Source organism: Nicotiana attenuata, unplaced genomic scaffold, assembly GCF_001879085.1.
Source record: "Nicotiana attenuata strain UT unplaced genomic scaffold, NIATTr2, whole genome shotgun sequence".
Lineage (NCBI taxonomy): Eukaryota > Viridiplantae > Streptophyta > Magnoliopsida > Solanales > Solanaceae > Nicotiana > Nicotiana attenuata.
Window position 1 is genome coordinate 1 of NW_017673889.1, and position 21,492 is coordinate 21,492.

Genomic DNA, 21,492 nt, shown 5'->3' on the forward strand with positions numbered 1-21,492 from the left:
GAACTACGCAGGATTGATTCTCACCGGATGTGGGATACGTAGGCAACCTTCATTGGGTCCGGCCCTACTTTTGCAAACCAAAAAAATGAAAATGTCGTCATTTTTGCCATAAATAAAGTTAGATGATGCCATTATTTTCCAAATAGCCAGAAATGTCCCGACGGGACGCCGGAAGACCATTTTTGCAAGAATAGCCACCTATGGTCCTTTTTCCAATTTTTGGCTTCTTAGCAAACACATCCTTAAAATCTTCCCTTCTGAAGTGTTGAAGGGCCGTGTTTGCAAAAGTAAGCGTGATTTGTTTTAAATTGAATTTTTCAAAAATAGTCTTTTCTGATCAGTTTTCAAACGAAACTCACATGTTTTAACTCAGTCACTCTAATTAAAAAATGTGCATAATAAGCACTGTTCAGAGTTTACTGGTAAAGGTCATGGATCGGATTCCGCTGGCACTCCATATGTGGTGGGAGGATTTGGGAAAACAAGGGCAAGACAAGGTTAACCGACACCTGGGGGCACTCACAAGACTATTGAAGATTAAACCTAGAAGTGATCTGATAGAGGCATTAGTGTCATTCTGGGACCCAGCTCAGAATAATTTGCACTTCTCAGATTTTGAGCTTACATCTACCTTGGAAGAAATGGCGGGTTATGCCGGGAGTATAGAGGGATTAAGACACAAGTACCTGATATCTCCAAGGACCGTTACTCCCCACAAGTTTCTAGACTTACTAAAAATAAACAGGCAGATCAAGATTGAAAGTCTAGCAGGTGGAGCTTCCACTTTTCACTTTCTATACCAGCGGTATGGGCATTTAATAGGATTCGAGGACCTAGAAAGTGGACTCTGCAGTAAAGGAAACCAATCAAAGTGGGAAACGCATAGATGCGTTGCCTTCATGGTGAAATTTTTAGGCCTCTTAGTGTTTCCAAGGGAGGACGGGAACATTGGTTTGCGCGTAGCTGGCGTTGTACATATTTTGACTACCCAGGCCAAGAGTACCCTCGCACCCATGATCGTATCAGATATATTCCGAGCTCTCATATCCTGTAAAGACGGAGTAAGGTTTTTTAGGGTCTTAATCTGTTATTGCAAATCTGGATGATCGAACACCTTTGTCACCGTCCTCGATACATGAACTACGGGTCTACGGGAAAAAACTCCATCGAAGAGTTTGGTACACAAGTGACAGGATTCGAAATGCCAGAAGGGGTCAAAGATTTGATATCCCGCCTTCGTTCTATAACAGCGGATCAGATAGAGTGGACATTGGGTTGGCTTCCTGTTGATGAGATTGTTTACATGCCCTCCACTGGTCCCTACTTCCTCCTAATGGGTCTCCAAAGCAGCCAACCCTATGCCACATACCAAGTTTTGAGACAACTTGGAAGATGCCAATCAGTTCCTAGAGATGAAGATCTTAGTATTCATGTGGTCGAAATCCGCTCGGAGGCTCAATTTCCTGAAGAAGTGGTTCGCCATGTTTGGAATGAATGCCAGTATTTGGGGCAAATACCCGAGTACGCAATTTATCCAGGGGCGAGGTTTTGCTTGGTTATCTTGCTTGGTATGGGAAGAGAGTCGCGACGAATGATGAATCTGAAAGGCCGGCCAAAAGGCCTCATATCCAAGAATCAGTGGGCTTGGTTAGCCAAAGAGAATGACTACCGGACTACCATAAGCAAACTAGAAGATCAAATCAGAAACATCAAATTTGATAGTGGTTTGCAAGCCTCTGTGGATGAAGGAGAAAAGAAAAGGTTGGCCCGAGAAAATGAAGCCCTCAGAGCTCAGATTCAGAAGAAGAAAATAGCTGCTGAAAACCCAGCAAGAAGCGAAAAGACGAAAAACACATCAGCAATTTGAGGCAAAAAATGCATGATTATGGGTTTGATCTGGCCAAGGCCGAGGATGAATTGGCAAAAGCCTAGGCAAAGTTGGTAAAGAATGTAGAAGAATGGACAAGGTTTGCTCAGCAGTTAAAGCAAAGGTATGATGAAAGGGTCACAATCTTAAGGAAATGACTAATCTAGAGAATGAAATGGTCCAGCAAGCAAAGGATTTCAAAACGGAGAGAGAGCATTACTATACATTGATTTCCCGATTTGAAAGAAGACATACAACAATTCCAAGACCAAAACCATACGGTCACGCAGGTGTTGGAGGCCCGGTCTCAGCAAATTGGATGCCTACTCCAAGAAAAAGGTATCATTAGAATGAGGATTAAAGAAATTGATGATTATGTCGCAATGAAGTGCCATGAATGCGAAGATATGACCAGGTTTATGTTCTTTGCCGCTGTGATGAGTTTTGTCTGTCAGGTGATGGATGATTTAGAGTACCTTTAAGAAGAAATTGCACACAAGCCCGCGTCGGGAACGACTGATGTCCCGCGGGCCCCCGGAGTAGCATTGGAGGCTCTTATGTATTTCTGATTTTCTTTTGGCTTTGAGTCTGTATTTCTCCTTTTCGAGTCTGTTAAGTCTGTCTGTTTTTCTATTTTTGAGTCTGTATGTTCCCTTTTATCGTCAGTATTTCCGTCTATGTAATACAAAAGCCAAAAAATTTTATTTAATGAAAATATTGAAAATCCAAAATTTTCTTTTCTTTTATTTTGCATTTATTTTTTGAACTACGTAATGATCTAATTCATACGGCGTCGTGATACGTAGGCAATCCCTATCGGATTGGATCATAGCCATATACAATCTGAGTGAAAGAATAAACCAGAAATAAAAAAAAGAAGAAAAAGAGAAAATTTGAGTGAAAAAGAGAGAAAAGAGTGAAAAATAAAAGAGCGAAAAACAGCAAAAGAAAAAGAAAAAGAATCAGGATTTGAAATTCGAGAAAAGAGATCGCAAAGCTGGGATGAAACACACAGCTGTTGCAGAACATTTAGAAACGTTTAGTTGTTCAGGTGCATTGCATCCCTAATATGTGATTCCCTATCTGTTAAATTTCTGAAACTAACTGGCTTGTTGTGTGGCAATTAGACAGTTCCTATTTCAGGTGGTTGGTTTTGCGGTAATCTGGCTTCCCATCTTTACTTCACAAGATCCAAAAGCGTTATTCCTGTGGCTTCCGAAAGTCATCTATCAATTATTAATCCTTATGAGGATAGCCCGGTATCGGTTATCCCACAGTCAGAATCAGCAGCTGCTGAAGAAAACAGAATGTTGATTGCCGTATGATAGAAATGTGGGACGCTTTGTCTAATGGAAAAGAACCGCCTGGTACAATCCCCGGCTTTCCTGAACTGCTTCCCAGGACAAGCGGAACCTCCAACGTCCCTATTCCCGTAACCAACCCCGTTTGGGTACCCTACTATATCAGCTAATTTCACCGGTATGCCTTCTGAGGTTTGCCCCCAAGCACCGTTTTCCGGTGTATCTCCTACAGTATTCACCGCACCACCAGTCTCTACTACAGCACGACCAATACTGCCCAGACCATGCTTCGAGCCTCCAACTTTCACTTTTCAAGTACCACAATTTCAGCTAGACACAACTCATGTCACCCCAAACTCCTACCCTCAGCACCTACAATACGAGTCTCCAGTAGAACAGGAAAGAATGACAAGAAACCCCGAGCAAGAAGAAATGGCTTGGAAAATGAAAAGTCTGGAACAAAGTCTTAAGAACATGCAAGGCCTGAGTGGCCAAAAGAGTGTTTCGTACTCCGATCTGTGCATGTTTCCTCATGTTCATTTGCCCATTGGCTTTAAAATGCCAAAATTTGAGAAATATGACGGGCATAGAGACCCTATCGCTCATTTGAAAAGATATTGTAATCATCTGAGAGGGCGGGTGGAAAGGAAGAACTTTGGATGGCCTATTTTGGGGAGAGCTTGACGGGAATTGCGTCAGAATGGTACATAGACCAAGACATCTCCCATTGGCAAATATGGGACGACCTGGCCCGAGATCTCGTCAGGCAATTTCAATACAATGTCGATATAGCCCCAGATAGGAATTTCTTGACCAATTTCAAGAAGAAAATCACGAAACGTTTTCGTGAATACGCTATCAAGTGGCGTGAGCAAGCAGCTCGAGTGAAGCCACCAATGGATGAGACAGAAATGGTGAATGTTTTCTTGCAGGCCCAAGAGGCTGATTACTTTTAGAACATGATATCTGCCATGGGCAAACCTTTTGCAGAAGCCATAAAGATCAGAGAAATGGTAGATAATGGCCTGAAAACTGGCCGAATCATAAGTCAATCTGCGTTGAGAGCCACTTCACAAGTCATCCAGACAGGCTCGGGAGGTTTAGCAAATTGAAAGAAGAGAGAAGAAGGATCCATGATGGTTTCAAGTTTGAGAGGCTCCCGTAGATAACGTGATCATTCTTACCTGCTTCCCAGAACCCCACAACACTACTACCCCCATCAAGATGCAGCATATGCCGTGGTACCGCCTCCCTATAAGGTAATGATTCCCAACCCTATACACGGCCACAGCAGCATTTTACAACCAAAACAGAGCTCCACCTCCAAGAAATAACCATCCTCACCAAGCTTCATATAACCCCCCGTCCATTGTAAAACAGCTACCAACATAATACGCTCCCCCGTGAGTCTCCCAAAAGAAACAACTTAACCCCTATTGGTGATTCCTACTCTAGCTTGTTTCCGAAATTAATCCAGATGGGTCTATTGCAACTTGTGCCTCCAAACCGGCAAAATTCAGAATCTCCATCATACTGGCCCGGTACTAGGTGCGCCTATCATTCGGGGGCAGAGGGTCATGATATGGAGAATTGTTGGACTCTCAAGAGGGCGGTTGAGAATTTGATAGAACAGAAACGAGTGGTGCTAAGGGATGAGGAAGTCCCCATGTGACTAACAATCCAGTACCGGCTCACAATAATGGGCCAGTTATTGGAATGATTTGTGATGATAAAGAGTTTGATCCGGCCTTGAAAGCTATCATTGCCATTGCCGATTCGGAGGTAAGACCTAAATCGACAGCGAAACAGGCCAGAAATGAGAAGAAAAATATCACTCAAGTTCCTTAAGTTGCAAAAAAAGCTGTGGAAACAAAAGCTGGGGCAGCACCTGCTAAGGACGCAATTCTTTATGTTCCTAGGGCCCCAAGGAAAGAGCGGGTCATGTTAAACACTTCCAGAAGATTTGAGCAAAGGAAAGTCACGCTGAATGTGCCAGCTGTATGTGCCAAAAGGGACTTATGTGGCGCGGGGGCCGGTAATTTCACCAAGGCTGACTGAGCCTGTGGTCATCAACCGCGCACCACAGAGCCCTATGAGAGACCCCACTGCAGTCCCCTGGAATTTTAGCAAAACAGTGGTCACTTGCAAGGGGAAAGAGATTACGGGGGAGGTGAACGAAATGAACCAATCTGAAAGTACCACAACCTAGAGGAGCTAAAGAGATCAAAATTGAACAAGGAGAAATGGTTTCCAACCAAGAAGCCAGTGAGTGCTGAAGAAGCAGAAAAGTTTTTCTGAAAAATGAAAACTTCGGAATATGCCATAATTGATCAACTCTGGAAGACTCCTTCCTAGTTTTCTCTTTTATCCCTACTGTCGAGTCAAATGAACATCAGAAGATACTCTTTAAAACATTGAACGAGGCATATGTCCCGATTGAAACTTCAGTCGAACAATTGGAGAGAATGGCTGAATGATTCTTCAAAGTCAACAGGATTTCTTTCAGCCGTGATGACTTGCCCCAAGAGGGAGCCGCCCACAACAAAGCCCTTCACTTGACTATCAAATGCGAAGGTTATTATGTGAAGAGGGTCATGCTAGATGGTGGGTCCGGGGTCGACATTTGCCCTCTCTCAACGCTTCAGAGGATGGAAATTGGAACAGAAAGAATTCGACCAAACAATGTCTATGTGCGCGCTTTTGATGGAGTCAAGCGGGACACAATAGGGGAAATTGATTTGATTCTGACCATTGGCCCTATGGATTTCGAAGTGACTTCCACGTTCTGGATATGGATACTTCGTATAATTTTCTTCTACAAAGACCGTGGATTCACGCTGCAAGCGCTATTCCCTCCACTCTCCACCAAATGGTCAAGTTTGAACATGAAAACTAAGAAATTATTGAACACGAGGAGGATGAATAGTCCATTTACAGGGACCCGTCAGTCCTGTGTCTCGAAGCTAGAGAAGGAAGTGAGCACATTGTCTATCAAGCCTTCGAAATTGTGGTCGCCGACCAATGTGAAGAAGGGGCCCTGTTTCCTCAACCTTGCTTATCAAATGCATCGGTCATGGTAGCCAGTGAAATGATTAAACATGGGTACAAGCCCGGAAAGGGGCCCGGGGTATCTCTACAAGGCATCACAGAGCCCATCACTTCGACCGCCAATGAGAAATTCTTTGGCGTAGGTTTCCAAACTACAAATGCCGACATAAAATAGGCTGATGAGCGCAAGAAAAATGGGTGGGTCCTGCCTCAGCCCTTCCTTCATCTCGCCAAGTCATTTGTTAAACCCAAATATGGAGAAGAAGAAGAGGAAGAGGCCTTCACGACCGAAGAGATTGAGGACATTTGTGAAGCAATGAAACAAATGTTGTACGAGTCCCACATGGTCCAGCCGGGGGAAGGCACGAGCACTGCCGAGGTGCTGTACATGGGACCAAATGCCAAGCTTCAGAATTGGAAGGCTACCCCATTCTCTGTCAAGCGGGAATCCCGGTAGTCCAGTCTTGCCATCTTTTCTACATTACGAGTTATTTCAGGGTGTAACTCGAATGTTTTTATTTATTGTCTTTTGATTTCGATGTAAACCCTCATATCTTCAGATTCAATGAAATGAAATCAATATTTCATCGTCAATGGATGTCACCTTTTTTGTTATTCTAATTTTGTTATTTTTCTTATCTTTTTCTTTTCAGTTCTAATAATGCGGACTTAATTAACATGACATGATTGTGGACTTCATGCCCAGATCCCAAAATGTTGTCTAACTGTAAAATAATGAATCAAGAACCGGAATATGATGAAGATGAGGCTTTTAGGGAAATAAATCAAGAACTAGAACAATTTGAGAATAAGCCTAAGCCAAACTAAAATAAAACTGAGCCAGTTAATTTGGGTAGTCCAGAAGAGGTCCGGGAAACCATGATAAGCATTCACGCTGATGAAAGAACTAGAGATGCATTGATCGAACTTTTGTTTGAATTCAAAGACGTGTTTTCATAGTCCTATGATGATATGCCAGGACTGAGTGTTGATTTGGTAATGCATAAATTGCCAACTTATCCCGGTTATCCATCTGTCCAACAAAAGGAGAGAAAGTTTATGACGGGCATTAGTGATAAGATCAAAGAAGAAGTCACCAAACAGTTAAAAGCTGGTGTGATCCGAGTGGTCTGATACACCACATGGCTCGCTAATGTGGTCCTAGTGCCAAAGAAAGACGGGAAAACCCGAGTGTCTGTTGATTATCGGGATTTGAACAAAGCAAGACCCAAGGACAACTTTCCATTTCCAAACATCCATATTCTTGTTGACAACTGTGCCAAACATGAGATGCAGTCTTTCGTGGATTGTTGTGCTGGGTATCACTAGGTTCTGACGGATGAAGAAGACGCAGAAAAGACGGCTTTCACCACACCTTGGGGCATTTATTGTTATAGGGTCATGCCATTTGGTTTAAAGAACGCCGGGGCAACTTACATGAGAGCTATGAGTGCCATCTTCCATGACATGATGCACCAGGAAATTGAGGTGTATGTGGATGATGTGAGCATAAAATCCAGAACGCAGGAAGACCATGTGCCGGATTTGAGAAAGTTCTTTAAGCGTACGCGCAAGTATTGACTTGAAATTGAATCCAGCTAAATGTGCATTCGGAGTTCCATCTGGGAAACTTCTAGGGTTTATAGTCAGCTGGAGGGGTATCGAGTTAGATCCAACAAAGATAAAGTCTATTCGGGATTTGCCACCTCCAAGAACCAAGAAAGAGGTCATGAGTCTGCTAGGAAGACTGAACTACATCAGCAGGTTCATCGCTCAACTGACTACCACGTGTGAGCCCATATTTAAGCTGTTGAAGAAAGATGCGGCAATCAGATGGATAGATGAGTGTCAAGAAGCTTTCGACAAAATCAAAGAATATCTGTCGAATCCGCCAGTGTTGGTCCCACCCGAGCAAGGGAGACCTTTGTTCTTGTACCTTACAGTCTTGGAAAATTCTTTCGGCTATGTCCTGGGGCAACATGATGTGACCGGGAAGAGAGAGCAAGCCATATACTATTTGAGCAAGAAGTTCACTAGTTATGAAGCCAAGTATACTTTTTTAGAAAGAACTTGCTGCGCCCTAACTTGGGTCGCCTAGAAGCTCAGACATTATCTGTTGGCCTACACCACATATCTCATAACTAGAATGGATCCTCTAAAGTACACATTCCAAAAGCCAATTCCCACGGGAAGGTTAGCAAAATGGCAAATCCTGCTCACTGAATTTGACATAGTCTATGTCACCCGCACGGCGATGAAAGCCCAAGCCTTGGTGGATCACCTAGCTGAGAACCCGATTGATGATGAATACCAACCCCTAAGTACATACTTTCCAGACGAGGAAGTAAATTCAGTTGAAGTAATTCCAGAAGACATCAATACTTGGAAAATGTTCTTTCATGGAGTTGTAAATACAAACGGTGTCGGGATTGGGGCAATTTTGATTTTTCCCACTGGTCAGCACTATCTGGCCTTAGCCCGACTTTGGTTATTCTGTACAAACAACACCACTGAATATGAAGCAAGCATTATGGGTATGAATATGGCAATTGACATGGATGTGGAAGAATTATTAATCATGGGAGATTCTGACTTGATTATTCGGCAAGCTCAAGGTGAATGGGAAACTCGAGACATCAAGCTTATCCCATACAGGCAACACGTGGAAGATCTTAGCAAACGGTTCAAGTTCATCGAGTTTAGGTATATTCCTCGATTCCACAATGAGTTAGCCGATGCACTAACTACTTTTGCCTTAATGTTGCCGCATCTGGGCAATGTCCATATTGTCCCGCTGGAAATCTAAATTCGAGAAAGGCATGTTTATTATAATGCAATTGAAATAGAACCAGATGTTCAGCCATGGTATCATGACATCAAAAGGTTTTTGAAAACAAAAGAATATCCCGAGCGGGTCAGTGGAGACCAAAAGAGAACCATTAGAAGGCTTGCGAGCGGTTTCTTCTTGAGCAGAGAAGTCGTGTACAAAAGAACTCAAGATTTGAATCTTTTGAGGTGCTTAGATGACCAACAACCTGAAAAGATCATGAACGAAGTGCATTCGGGAGTATGTGGGCCCTACATTAATGGATATGTCCTTACAAAGAAAATCCTTCGGGCAGGTTATTACTGGATGACCATGGAAAAGGATTGTTTCAGTTTTGTCCGGAAGTGCCATCAGTGTCAGATACACGGTAACGTGATTCATGCACCGCCTTCAGAGTTGCATCCTATGTCAGCCCCTTGCCATTCGTTTCATGGGGTATGGATGTCATTGGGCCAATCGAGCCGAAAGCTTCAAACGGGCACAGATTGATCTTGGTCGACATTGATTATTTCACAAAATGGGTTGAAGCAGTCACTTTTAAAGTCATCACCAAGAAAGCGGTGGTGGATTTCGTGCATTCCAACATTATATGTCGTTTTGGTATTCCTAAAACTATCATGAGACAATGTTGCAAATTTGAACAGCCACTTGATGAGGAAGGTATGAAAACAGTTTAAAATTACGCATTGTAACTCTACCCTTAATCGGCCCAAAGCTAATGGCGCCGTTGAAGCTACAAACAAGAACATCAAGAAGATCCTCAAAAAAAATATTCAAAGTTCTAAACAGTGGCATGAAAATCTACCTTTTGCATTATTGGGATATCGCACAACCGTGCGCACGTCAGTTGGGGCCACGCCCTATTTATTGGTTTATGGCACTTAAGCCGTAATACTTGCAGAAGTTGAGATTCCCTCTCTTCGAATCATTGTTGAAGCTGAGATCGAGGATGATGAATCGGTCAAAACCCGGTTGGAACAATTAACTATGATTGATGAAAAGCGAATGGCAGTAGTTTGCCACGTGTACCAACAAACAATGGCCCGTGCCTACAACAAGAAAGTGCAGCCTAGAAAGGGTAACTCGTTCTGAGACGTATTCTCCCGCATCATGAAGAAGAAAAAAGGAATATTCGCTCCAAATTGGAAAGGTCCTTACATTGTAAGAAGAGTGTTGCCAAGGGTAGCACTGTATTTGGGAGACATCGAAGGGAATGATCCCGAGACAACCGTCAATGCAGATGTAGTCAAAAGGTATTATATTTGACCCTTCACACAACTTTAACATGCTCCAACTGGAATGACGAAGGCTTTCATTCTCGCTACCCAAACACTACCAACCCTTGCAAAATCTTTGAGCCGGTTCCCTTTCTTTGATTACCCTCTTTGGAACCCAAAAGTGTTATTGAAAAAAAAAAGCAAAAAGATAAAGGGAAAAAAAGGAAAAAGAGAGAGAAAAGAAAACAAAACAAAATAAATCAAAAACAAAGTTCCTTAAACTACGTTCGACTTGATTCCCAAGGGATAAGTAGGCAACCTCTCTCTGGGGTTCAGTCACACAAAAACAAAAATCCACATTACCCCAAAGTTGAAACTGGGGCAGAAGTTATAATGGTTCGGCAACGGTTTCGCCCAAAAGGTTCCATAGTTGCAACTCAATCCAAATCCTTTTTACCCCAAAACCCTGTTCAAGTCCTTCTGATCGATCGGCAAACAGGTTAAAATTGGAAGATACAGTTACTTGGATCTGTTGCACCAAATGTGAAGAAATAAAATGAGAGAGTCTTATTGGTGAAAACCCTCACGGGCACCATAAGGCGATGGTAAGCAGAGAAATTAAAAATGAGAGAGTCTTGTTATTGAAAACTCGCAAAGAGCACTATAAGGTGACGGTGAGAAGAGAAATTAGAGAGGTCAGCTGGTGAAAACTTGCAAAGGGCGCCACTGATCGAGAAGAGGATCCTCACAACTATCGGCATCAACAGAATCCTGGACAGGTTTCTCGGTTTGAAGGCACAGGTTGTGATGAATTTCTGAGAGTTGGACGGTTTACACAGATCAGGCATCCAGTCCAAGAGGCATGTCATGTTCATTGAAGTCCGGATGCACTCCAGATAAGTCCTTCTTTCTTTTCCCCGAAAGGGATACCTCTCATCCAAATTCATTTATCCATTCTATTGCTTGTTTTTCTTTGAATCCCTTTCAGTTTAATTTTATTCCGAAACTAAGACAAAGAAGGGATGGAAAGATTGATTTACAGGGCATTTGTTCGACACGAGCCAATATTCAAGAAGGCACCCGGCCTCGGCAGGTGCATCGAGTCGACTTCGACTGGCCATGATGGCCGATGCTTTGAAATCAAAAACTCCTAAAAGAAAGGAAATCAAAATGAAAGGCCTACGAAGGCGAAATAAAGTTGAAAAAGGTTAAGTCCCACGTGATTAACCATCATGGTAAAGTTCTGGAAAATCCAAGATTCTCCAAGGACAGAAATGAAATCGATCCTCAGGGAACAAGCAGTTGTAGTTGAGATCTTCATCAAAGAAGTCGGGCCGAGATCAATTGACTGAAACACTCAAGGCCACAAAACCAACCACTGTTTCAAATTGACAAATTGTTCTTTGTTTGAAAAATAGGAAACAGGTGTAATTCAAAGCAACCTTGCAAGAAGCAGGTGTAACGAAAGAAAACTGCGCAGAGACTTTCTGCAGCAATAATCACTCCAAAATGGAAGTCTCCACCAAATTCTTTCCTGCATTTTACTCATTCTCTCAATAAAAAAAATTAAATGAAAAGAAAGAAAATTCAAAATCATGGTAGTATAGGGTCTCCAATCCCTATGTGCATTTTCCAACATAGGGTCTTCACTCCCTAGTTGATAATTTTTAGACATAGGGTCTCCACTCTCTAGTCGCTTTTCCAACATAGGGTCTCCACTCCCTAGTTGATGATTTTACACATAGGGTCTCCACTGGTCGCTTTTCCAACATAGGGTCTCGACTCCCTAGTTGATGATTTTTCAACATAGGGTCTCCTCTCCCTAGTTCATGATTTTAGACATAGGGTCTCCACTTTCTAGTCGCTTTTTCAACATAGGTCTCCATTCCCTAGTTAATAATTTTCCAACATAGGGTATCCACTCCCTAGTTGATGATTTTACAACATAGGGTATCCACTCCCTTGTTGATGATTTGAGACATAGAGTCTCCACTCCCTAGTCGCTTTTCCAACATAGGGTCTCCACTTCCTAGTCTCTTTTCCAATATAGGGTCTCCACTCCCTAGTTGATAATTTTCCATCATAGGGTCTCCACTCCCTATTTGATTTTTTTAGACATAGGGTCTCCACTCCCTAGTCTCTTTTCCAACATAGGGTCTCCACTCCCTAATTGATGATTTTCCAACATAGGGTCTCTACTCCCTAGTTGCTGATTTTCCAACGTAGGGTCTCCACTCCATAGTTGATGATATTTTGGCATATGGTCTCCACTCCCAAGTCTATTTTGCAACATAGGGTCTCCACTTCCTAGTTTATGATTTTCCAACATAGGGTCTCCACTCCCTAGTTGATGATTTATAAACATAGGGTCTCCACTCGCTAGTCTCTTTTCCAACATAGGGTCTCCACTCCCTAGTTGATAATTTTAGATATAGGGTCTACACTCCCTAATCTCTATTTTCCTGAGGGTACACAATCCGGCCTTTTATTTGCTTTCAATAATAAAATAGTATAGAATTTTTCTACAAATAACTTACGAAATTTTTCGAGTGAAAACTGGGGCAGAAAATTTTCGTTCTTTTGTTTGCTTTGGTGCCTGAGCAGATTATACCTCGAGGCACAGGTTTCGAGATGACCAAAAGAAGACATCTCAATCCATAATTAAAAAAAAAGAAAGAAGAAAAGAAAAAGAAGTGAACTCAAAGTGCAGAAGAGGATAAAAGATATGGACTGCTCAAGACATGATTGAAATCACAAGCTTGGCATGTCCCACCTTGATCCGAAAAGCTGAAGAAGAATGAATCAGCACCTGCAGCTAACAAGCATCAAGATTCAGATCAGAGTCTGTATGAAGAACCAGCCAAGACTCAAGATCAAGCTTCAGAAGATTTATAGATAGGAATCTTGTAACTCGTAGTTGATAGGCTTAGATAGTTCAGTTTTTCATTATGATTTTGGGTGTAATAAGGAGCTTAACAAGAAGCAATAGCAGTGAAATCACCGTTTCTCGGTAGTCCCATCTATCAAAACTTCCATAACTACACTGACCTGATTCCTTTATAGCCAAGGATATGTAGGCATCCTCCGAAGAAAGGTTCGGTCAAAATTTTTCAAAATGCTTCCCATTGAATATCCAAACGGGCAAAAATCGCTCGTAATTGCTCATTTTATCTTTGCCCGAAAACTCTATTTTCGAGCAAAGAGGGGCAGCTGTGAGCACGTGATTTTTGCCCGACTAAAATATTCCTACATAATTCACAAAATAGGAATTTTTTCTTTTTAATTATTTTAATTTTAATAGATTTTAGGAATTTCTTGCTAATTATTGTTTGCATTTAGCTGCATGTTTAATATTTGAAAATTACAAGAAAATACTACAAAATGTCAGAAAATTTCATGCATTGCATTTTAGGTTTTTATTTGCATTAAGTTGATAGTTAATTGCATTATTAAACAAAAATCACAAAAATATTGTTCATTTTTACAGTTTTAGTTTCTAGTTTTAAATTAGTAATTTCCTTATGTGTTTTGAAGCTAATTAATTGTTCAAATGTTAGAAATAGTTAATTAGGTTTATTTCACAATTTAGATTTGATTTAGGACCGAATTTAGATTTTTAATTAATTAGTTTAGGATTTAAAATAAAAGAAAAAAGGAAATAAGAAGGAAAAAACAAAGAAAGAAGGAAAAGAAGGAAATTGTGCATTCATTTGAATCGGGCCTGCCTCAAATGGCCCAAAAATGCCCAAATACGCCCCAAATTTGGCCCAAACCCGTTTAAAATCCGGTCAAACCCCTAATAAATGAAACGACACAGTTTCATCTTGTTTAATCGCAACCGTTGGATCATTATGATCCGACTGTTCGCAACTCATCATCCAAATCTCTTAAAATGGTCGGACCAAACACCCCTAACCCCTCAAAACACTCACAGACCTCACCCTTTCTCATCTCTCTCATCTCCACCGTCTGCCGCCGCCAAAAATCGTCCAATGGCGGCTGCGCCACTCCAATCCCACCCAAATTTATACTAGACACCCACCACACTCTCCGCATCTCATATATTCGTTCAATTTCACCAGAAACCCCACCAAAATTAGTGAATTTTATATCTAAAATTCCAGAGAAAATCCTAGTCCAGCATGTTTCAATTTGCTTTGGTATTTTCGTTTATTTTGAGGCGAGGCTCACCTGAATCGAGTGCTCTTGATGAGAACAATCGTTTTAGATTAGTTTCGACCCATTGCAAAGTTACCGGAGTCCGATCTATTCATAGCTGGCGGTTCGAATTTATCATCTCCATTTGCTCGCCGGTTTGCTTCATTCTTTCATTTTTTTAGGGATTAGTGTTCTTTTCTTCTTTGTTCTTATTCTGTTTTTCTTTCTTTATTTTCTTTTCGAATTGTTACTTAAGTCTCATTTTTAGTTGTATGCTCAATTAGTTTAATAAGTTAATTTAGATTAATTAAAAATTAGCTTTCAGTAAAATTTCTGATTATAATTAGATTTCAAATATGACATTTTGTTGTATGTTGGGTTTTTCTCTTTTGAAGCCAGATTTGGGCCTGTTATTGGGCCATTTAGGTCAGAGCATTTGGCCCAGACCCAAGCAGATAATCTGCTTCTAGAAGGGGATAGCTGGCAATTTTTAATTATAAAATATTCCCTCCCCCTCTCTCATCTTCCCTAAATTCACGCTGAATTATTTCCTGTCAGACCCTCTCTCACCCTTTGTTTAGAGTAATATATATACACTCACTTTAATGATAAGGAAGAAGGGATTAGACACAGATTTTTCACACCAAATACCTCCGAAATACACACCCTTCTCTCCATTTTTGGAGACTGATTTTTTTACACCTTGAACTCTCTGTCGAAAAATACAGATTTCCTTTATTCATTTCACACTGATTTGGCTTTGCTTGAGTTACAAATTGGTGTTTCCTTCCATTTTACTAGTTTTACTCCATCTGTTGCTGGGATTTCGAGTTGGCTTTTTTGTTCTTGTTGATGCTGCATTTACTTCTGCTGTTGCTTTTTTTTTCTGTCAAAATTCAGAGACTTATATTTTATTTGTTTGGTTCTACTATAATCAGGTATGTAGCTAAGTATCAGTTCCTCCATTGGTTGTATATACGAAGTTTGGAAATAATTGTTGGATTCCATATTGATGCAGAAGTGTTTGTTTAAAGCTTCTAATTCTGTATTATTTGGTTTAGCTCCAAGTCAATATGTAATGCTAAACATTTTGTTAAATCTTCGAGTTGGTACAGTCTATTGGTAGATTTGAAGTGATTTAGAAAAAACAGTTTATTGTTTGTGCGTTTATGACTTGGTTTGAACTTGAGTTTAATACACTTTTTTTTTTGAAAGGTTTTGAATGGCAAATTTAACCAGCAATGATGCTATTTTTAGCTCCTTCTTTTGTCATTATAGAAGGATCTGATTGAAAAATGTTTGGTGACAACAGTGGAGTAAGAGCATGTCTGGGAGACTCAAACGTAGCCTAGAGATTAGCCATTCCGTTTGGCATGTTTACTTGTTGGATATTCTGTTGTTGTAACTAAATAGTCATTTGTTTCTCATGAACAATTGAAAGCGTTGGTGACAAACTTAGAAGTCTGGCCAGTGCTTGGCTTGATTTTTAAGTTCCACTACTTGAAAGTGGTCATTTATATAATAGTTTAATTTATGTAATGATTTATTTCATCAATGGTGGATACAGTTGTATAAATGCAAAAGGATCGATACCTATTATTCAGGAGAATAACTTTCAATCATGGAATGTTGTTATATAGTAATTTGGTGTGATTCATTGTGTAAATCTTTTGAAATGTTCTGATTGTGTTAATTCAGTATGAATATCATTCTTCATGTCATTATGTTAATCATGGTGTAAGTTAAGCACATGCTGAATTTTTGAGAAAAGTTGATTTATTTTCAGCAGTAATTACTCTATAAGTTTGGGCTTTGACCTGAGGCCCATCCCTACGTTCATTAAGGGTCGAAAGAGACCCATTTGAGTATACTAATGGATGCAACCTTAACTGGTAGAAATTTGTATAGGGAATCCATAATCGCTTTATGTTTAGTCTTGCCATTTCCTTGTAATTCAAGTACGTAAGTGTTAGATAACTTTTCAATGAAACAATAGCTCAAAACGATATCTAAGCCCTTGGTTCGAATCACGTTTCAAAGATTTAGTCTGTATGAAAAAAACTTAAACTCCAACAGTTCCTTTGCCATACTACGTGACCTTACAATAAATCACAAATGTAGGATAAATAATTCAAACGTGATAGTTGCTTTAGGTACGTGTAATTAAATCATCACGGCTATGGGTACGGCTCCCGTGGTATAGTCGTGATACATAATCCTCAATTCGGGCGCGCATTTCATGTGACCTGACCATAACTTGGAACATTAATAAAATAAATATGTTGTAGATCGTGGGCACGATTCCCGTGGCGCGATTTGCAATGTGTACAAAAACAAACGAGTGCGCGACATCGCGACTTGTTCAAACAAATTTCATAATTGTTTAAAATAATTTAAAAGCGGTTAGAAAGTTAAAAATGCACAATAGGTTTAAATCATGTAATAAATTTGATAATTAGGCCAATTATTAATAGTTGAGCGACCGTGCTAAAATCATGGGACTCGGGAGTGCCTCACACCTTCTCCCGAGTCAACAGAATTCCTTACCTGGTCTTCTGTGTTTGCAGACCATAATAAGAGTCAATTTCCTCGATTTGGGATTTTATAATAAACCGGTGACTTGAGACACCCTAAACTATTCCAAGTGGCGACTTTGAAATAAATAAATAATCCCATTTCAATTAATGTCACTTTAATTGGAAAAACTCCCTATCCTCTCAGGAAAAAGGAGGTGTGACATTCATCGCTTGCACGTGAACACTGTCACGTTCGCGAAGAGCTGCCCCTAAATGGCTTACGCGATTGCGAGTTTTTCAATGCGTTCGCATTGGCTTATCCCCCCAACCTTCGCGTTCGCGATACATGCATCGCGGTCGCATAAAACAACGGTCAACTCCCAGTGCACCTACAATGACTCTACGCGTTCGCGTGTGACGGGTCGCATTCGCGTAGAGCAAACCCCCCAATGCTTCGCGTTTGCGAACAGGGTCTCGCGTACGCGTAGTGTAAAATTCTCCCCAACCCAGATCCCCTTTGCGAATGCGCGCACCAGAACACCAGTAGCATAATACCATATTTTCTAAGTGCAAAACACCTCATAGCCTATCTGAAACTCACCCAAGCCCTCGGGCTCCAAACCAAACATGCACACAACTCCTAAAATATCATACAAACTTGCTCGCGCGATCAAATCGCCTAAATAAAACCTAGAACTACGAATTGAACACCAAATCAAATGAAATTTTCAAGAAAGCTTTAAAACTTCTATTTTCACAACCGAACATCCGAATCACGTCAAACAAACTCCGTTTCTCACCAAATTTCACAGACAAGTCTTAAATATTATAATGGACCTGTACCGGGCTCCAGAACCAAAATATGGATCCGATAACAACGAGAACAAACATTAACAAAATTCTTAAAACCATTAAATTTTCAATCTCGCAATTTTCAACTAAAATTCATATCTCAAGCTAGGGACCTCGGAATTCGATTCGGGGCATACGTCCTGGTCCCAAATTACGATACGGAACCACAGGGACCGTCAAAATATGGATTCGGGTCCGTTTACTCAAAACGTTGACCGAAGTCAATTCAATTTAACTTTTAAGGCAAAAATTCTTGTTTTTATCAGTTCATATAAGCCTTCCGGAAAAACACGCGGATCGCGCACGCAAATCGAAAAAAGCTAAATCAAGATATTTAAGGCTTCGGAACACAGAATTTAGTTATAAAACATGAGAGATAGAATTTGGTAGCATCCTTGTTAGTAAATTTTTTTCTTCCTTTTTTGTCTCTTTTCTTTATAGTGTGAGGTTAAAGTAAGTCAATTAAAAGTGAGTGCACGATATATTTTACAAATTTTGGTATTTTTAAATGTATGAAGACTATTTCCTCCTAATTTCTTTTAAATAATTTATCTTTTTTTCATCGAACACTCTTATCTATTTAATTTAGCAAATTTTACTTTACAAGAAAATCATTTAACCAATTAAAAATTTTATCAACTCCATAACAGTTGACGGAATATTGAATCCTTTTGTGTTTATAACTAAGAAGGTATTATTTACAAGTAGAGGACAATAAAACGAGTTACAATCTTAAATAAATTAATACCAATAATTAAAGAAAGAGGCTTTATGCATTAAACCAAAAATTTTAATATACACAAATAAAAAATTTCAACATAAACTAACAAATTATAAATAAAATTTCATCAAATATACTTGCATGTTTAGCTAAATTTATGAAATAGAAAATTAAAAATTACTTTGTAGAAAGGTTTAATTTTTAAAGTTAAACAAAGTTGATTTGTATGAATTAAGTTTAAAATATAAAGTAAAATAGAGAAAAGACAAAATAGATGTAATTGGTGGTTACTGGTTGATTGACAACTGCACATTCTATATCGAAATACAAACAGAAAAGGAAAAATCACAAAATTTGTAAAGAAGGGTGAACCTGAGTCGAACATGCGCCCTCCCTATATCTTTGAACCCGCACGACCATCTAAACAGCAATAATGTTTGCATCAAGTGGATTCAATTAATATAATATATACGTAATTTTCCTATTTTAAGCATAAAATGCTAATAAATACAGTACTATTTTTTGATGAAGCGGGTTTAACTGAACCCGCTTAGTACCACGTGGGTCTGCCCCTGGTTGCTAATAAGCTTATTCGTCCTATTCTTTGTCAAACAGAATAAGCTAAACATAAAATTGTGATGCTAACTAAATTTTGGATTGTTACAAGAAGGTCCACCGTTATATATTAATCCTATGGTTTCTAAAATCCTAGGCCTTGGCTTTGGCCTTGCTTATTCTAGTTCATCAGTTCAAACTGTGGGTCATATGAGCTATGTTAGAATATTCAAGATAAAATAGATGGTTATACACGTACACTACATGAACTTTTACTACTAAATACTAATGTAAAAGAGCAGTTCGGTGCATAAGGAATCACGCGTTCACGCAAGGGTACCCAAGGGATGTGACGTACACAGCCTACTCTAATGCAAGCATTAGTGGATGCTTCCACGGCTCTAACCCGTGACCTATAGGCGGTCACATGGAGACAACTTTACCGTTGTTCCAAGCCAATACTTTAATAAAAGAAATCATCAGCAAAGTTTAGAGAATTTCAGCTGGACGCTTTTGTTAGTACCTTTCAATGAATCAACTACACCTTAATTCCAAATACAGTCAAACCTCTTTATAACAACGTCGTTTGTTCCGAGATTTTTTGGCTTTTATAGCGAACGATTGTTACACGCCTATAAATTTAAATATTTTTTTGGTTGTTATAGATAAAATTTATCCAAAAATCAATTATTTTTCTTTTTTTGATGTTGCATATAAAAGATAAGAAAATTCTTCAAATTTAAAATCTCAGATATGCATATTTCACTAGGTATATATTGAAGAAAGCTAATACATTATTAATAAATTCATTAAAACGTACAAAGACTTAAATTCTAAGGCACAAATTTTAATGCTACTAGGAAAATAAATTCTTTCAAGTTTGATTGAAGAACTTTTTAATTGTAGCTGTTTCGTAAATTTCATTCTCTTACTACCGATATAACACTTGAATTGACGAAGACTCGTGTCCAAATTTTTAGCAAAAAGGTATCCAATGTAAAATATTTCATGCGCAAATCTTCAAAACTTGTATCTTATGCAAGATAGAAACTTTGTTCAATGGAAAAGATTGTGTGCATATTTGTAGAATTGTTATTAGTAATCTTAAAGATTCTATATAGTTATTATAGAGGGATAATTTTACAAAGAGCATTCTACTATAAATATGATTGTTGTTGTTATTGATAAAAAGTTATTATAGAAAGGTAAAATATAATTTTTGAAAATCAGTTCTAAGGAAAATTTGACTTTTATAGTAAATGATTGTTATATAGGGATGTTGTTATAAAGAGGCCTGACCGTAAGTCGGAATCATTTCATGAGCAACTTTGAGAAGAAATTATCATATCTGAAAAGAAATAAGCCACAATTTCCTAGTGCTTCACAAGTAATTAAGCAAGAACAGATTGTTAGAAGACAAATGACAAGTTAAGATCATATAATAAATTGGTTTAGTAGCACTAGTTTATAAGACAAATGCCAGCTATAGGTTTTTCTATGATAAGGAAACTACTTGTAATGACATAAAAATACAGCATACTGCAGACAAAATTCCAACATTAGACTTAGATTAGCAATAGTAAGAGTATATAGTAGTAGAACATTTTAGACCTTATGTAAAAGATTTTAGAGATTAACAAATTCATTTTACCTTTCATCAAGTTCTCGAAATTAAGGTATTAAGATGCACGAATTGCTCATTATTCAATTTGGATTTAGTTCTCTCGAAATTTGCTTTAAAATGCATGGTCTGCTTGTATGTGGAATTATATTTTCCCCAAGTAAGAGAAAAATTCTCATGTCGAAAAAGAAGAGGACAGGTATATAATAGAGTTTGACAATCATTGTTGTAGACATTTCAATTGCATTTTATAGTAGCACTTTCTACGCATGAAATATATCCAAACGTTCAACAAATATTATCAATCGATTTGGCTTGATTCTACATAATTAACTAATAAAGTAATCATTTTTCGTGTTTAAAGCTACGCCATAAAATTACACCAAACAAGTCTTCATCTCCCACATCGTTTCTTATAGTGACTTGTTGGTGTTTATATTTGAAAATGTGAATATACTCTGTCGCCGAGCCTTGTAACGTGAGCTTGTGACCTAAGTGGGGGCAATAATGTGGTGGAATGTTGGGTTGTTTCTGAAGGCTGGGCTTCGAGTGGCTAATGTCTGGCCTGCCCTATCCAAGCATGGAGTTGAGTCATGTGGCCCAAACGTAAGTATGGGCTGCTTGGCTCCTAGAGCGGGGCGGACTGCGTGAGGCTGGTTTCACAGAGCAATGAACAGCTCCCGCTCCGTACAGTGGAAGGATAACAGGTCGGTGCTCTCCAAGTCCAACAAAAACCTGATGGGCTTCTCCAATTAAACCACCACTTTTTTTGTGTGTATATTGGGCTTGGCCTAGTCTTCCAATACAGC

General features: G+C 39.4%; 1 long non-coding RNA gene across 1 annotated transcript; it reads left to right on the forward strand.

Annotated features, from left to right (window-relative positions):
* The first annotated feature begins 14,983 nt into the window (after nt 1–14,983).
* LOC109217555 lies at nt 14,984–16,042 on the forward strand. Its single transcript, XR_002066657.1, has 2 exons — nt 14,984–15,356; nt 15,634–16,042. It is a non-coding gene; the product is annotated as an uncharacterized LOC109217555 (long non-coding RNA).
* Nucleotides 16,043–21,492: the final 5,450 nt, after the last annotated feature.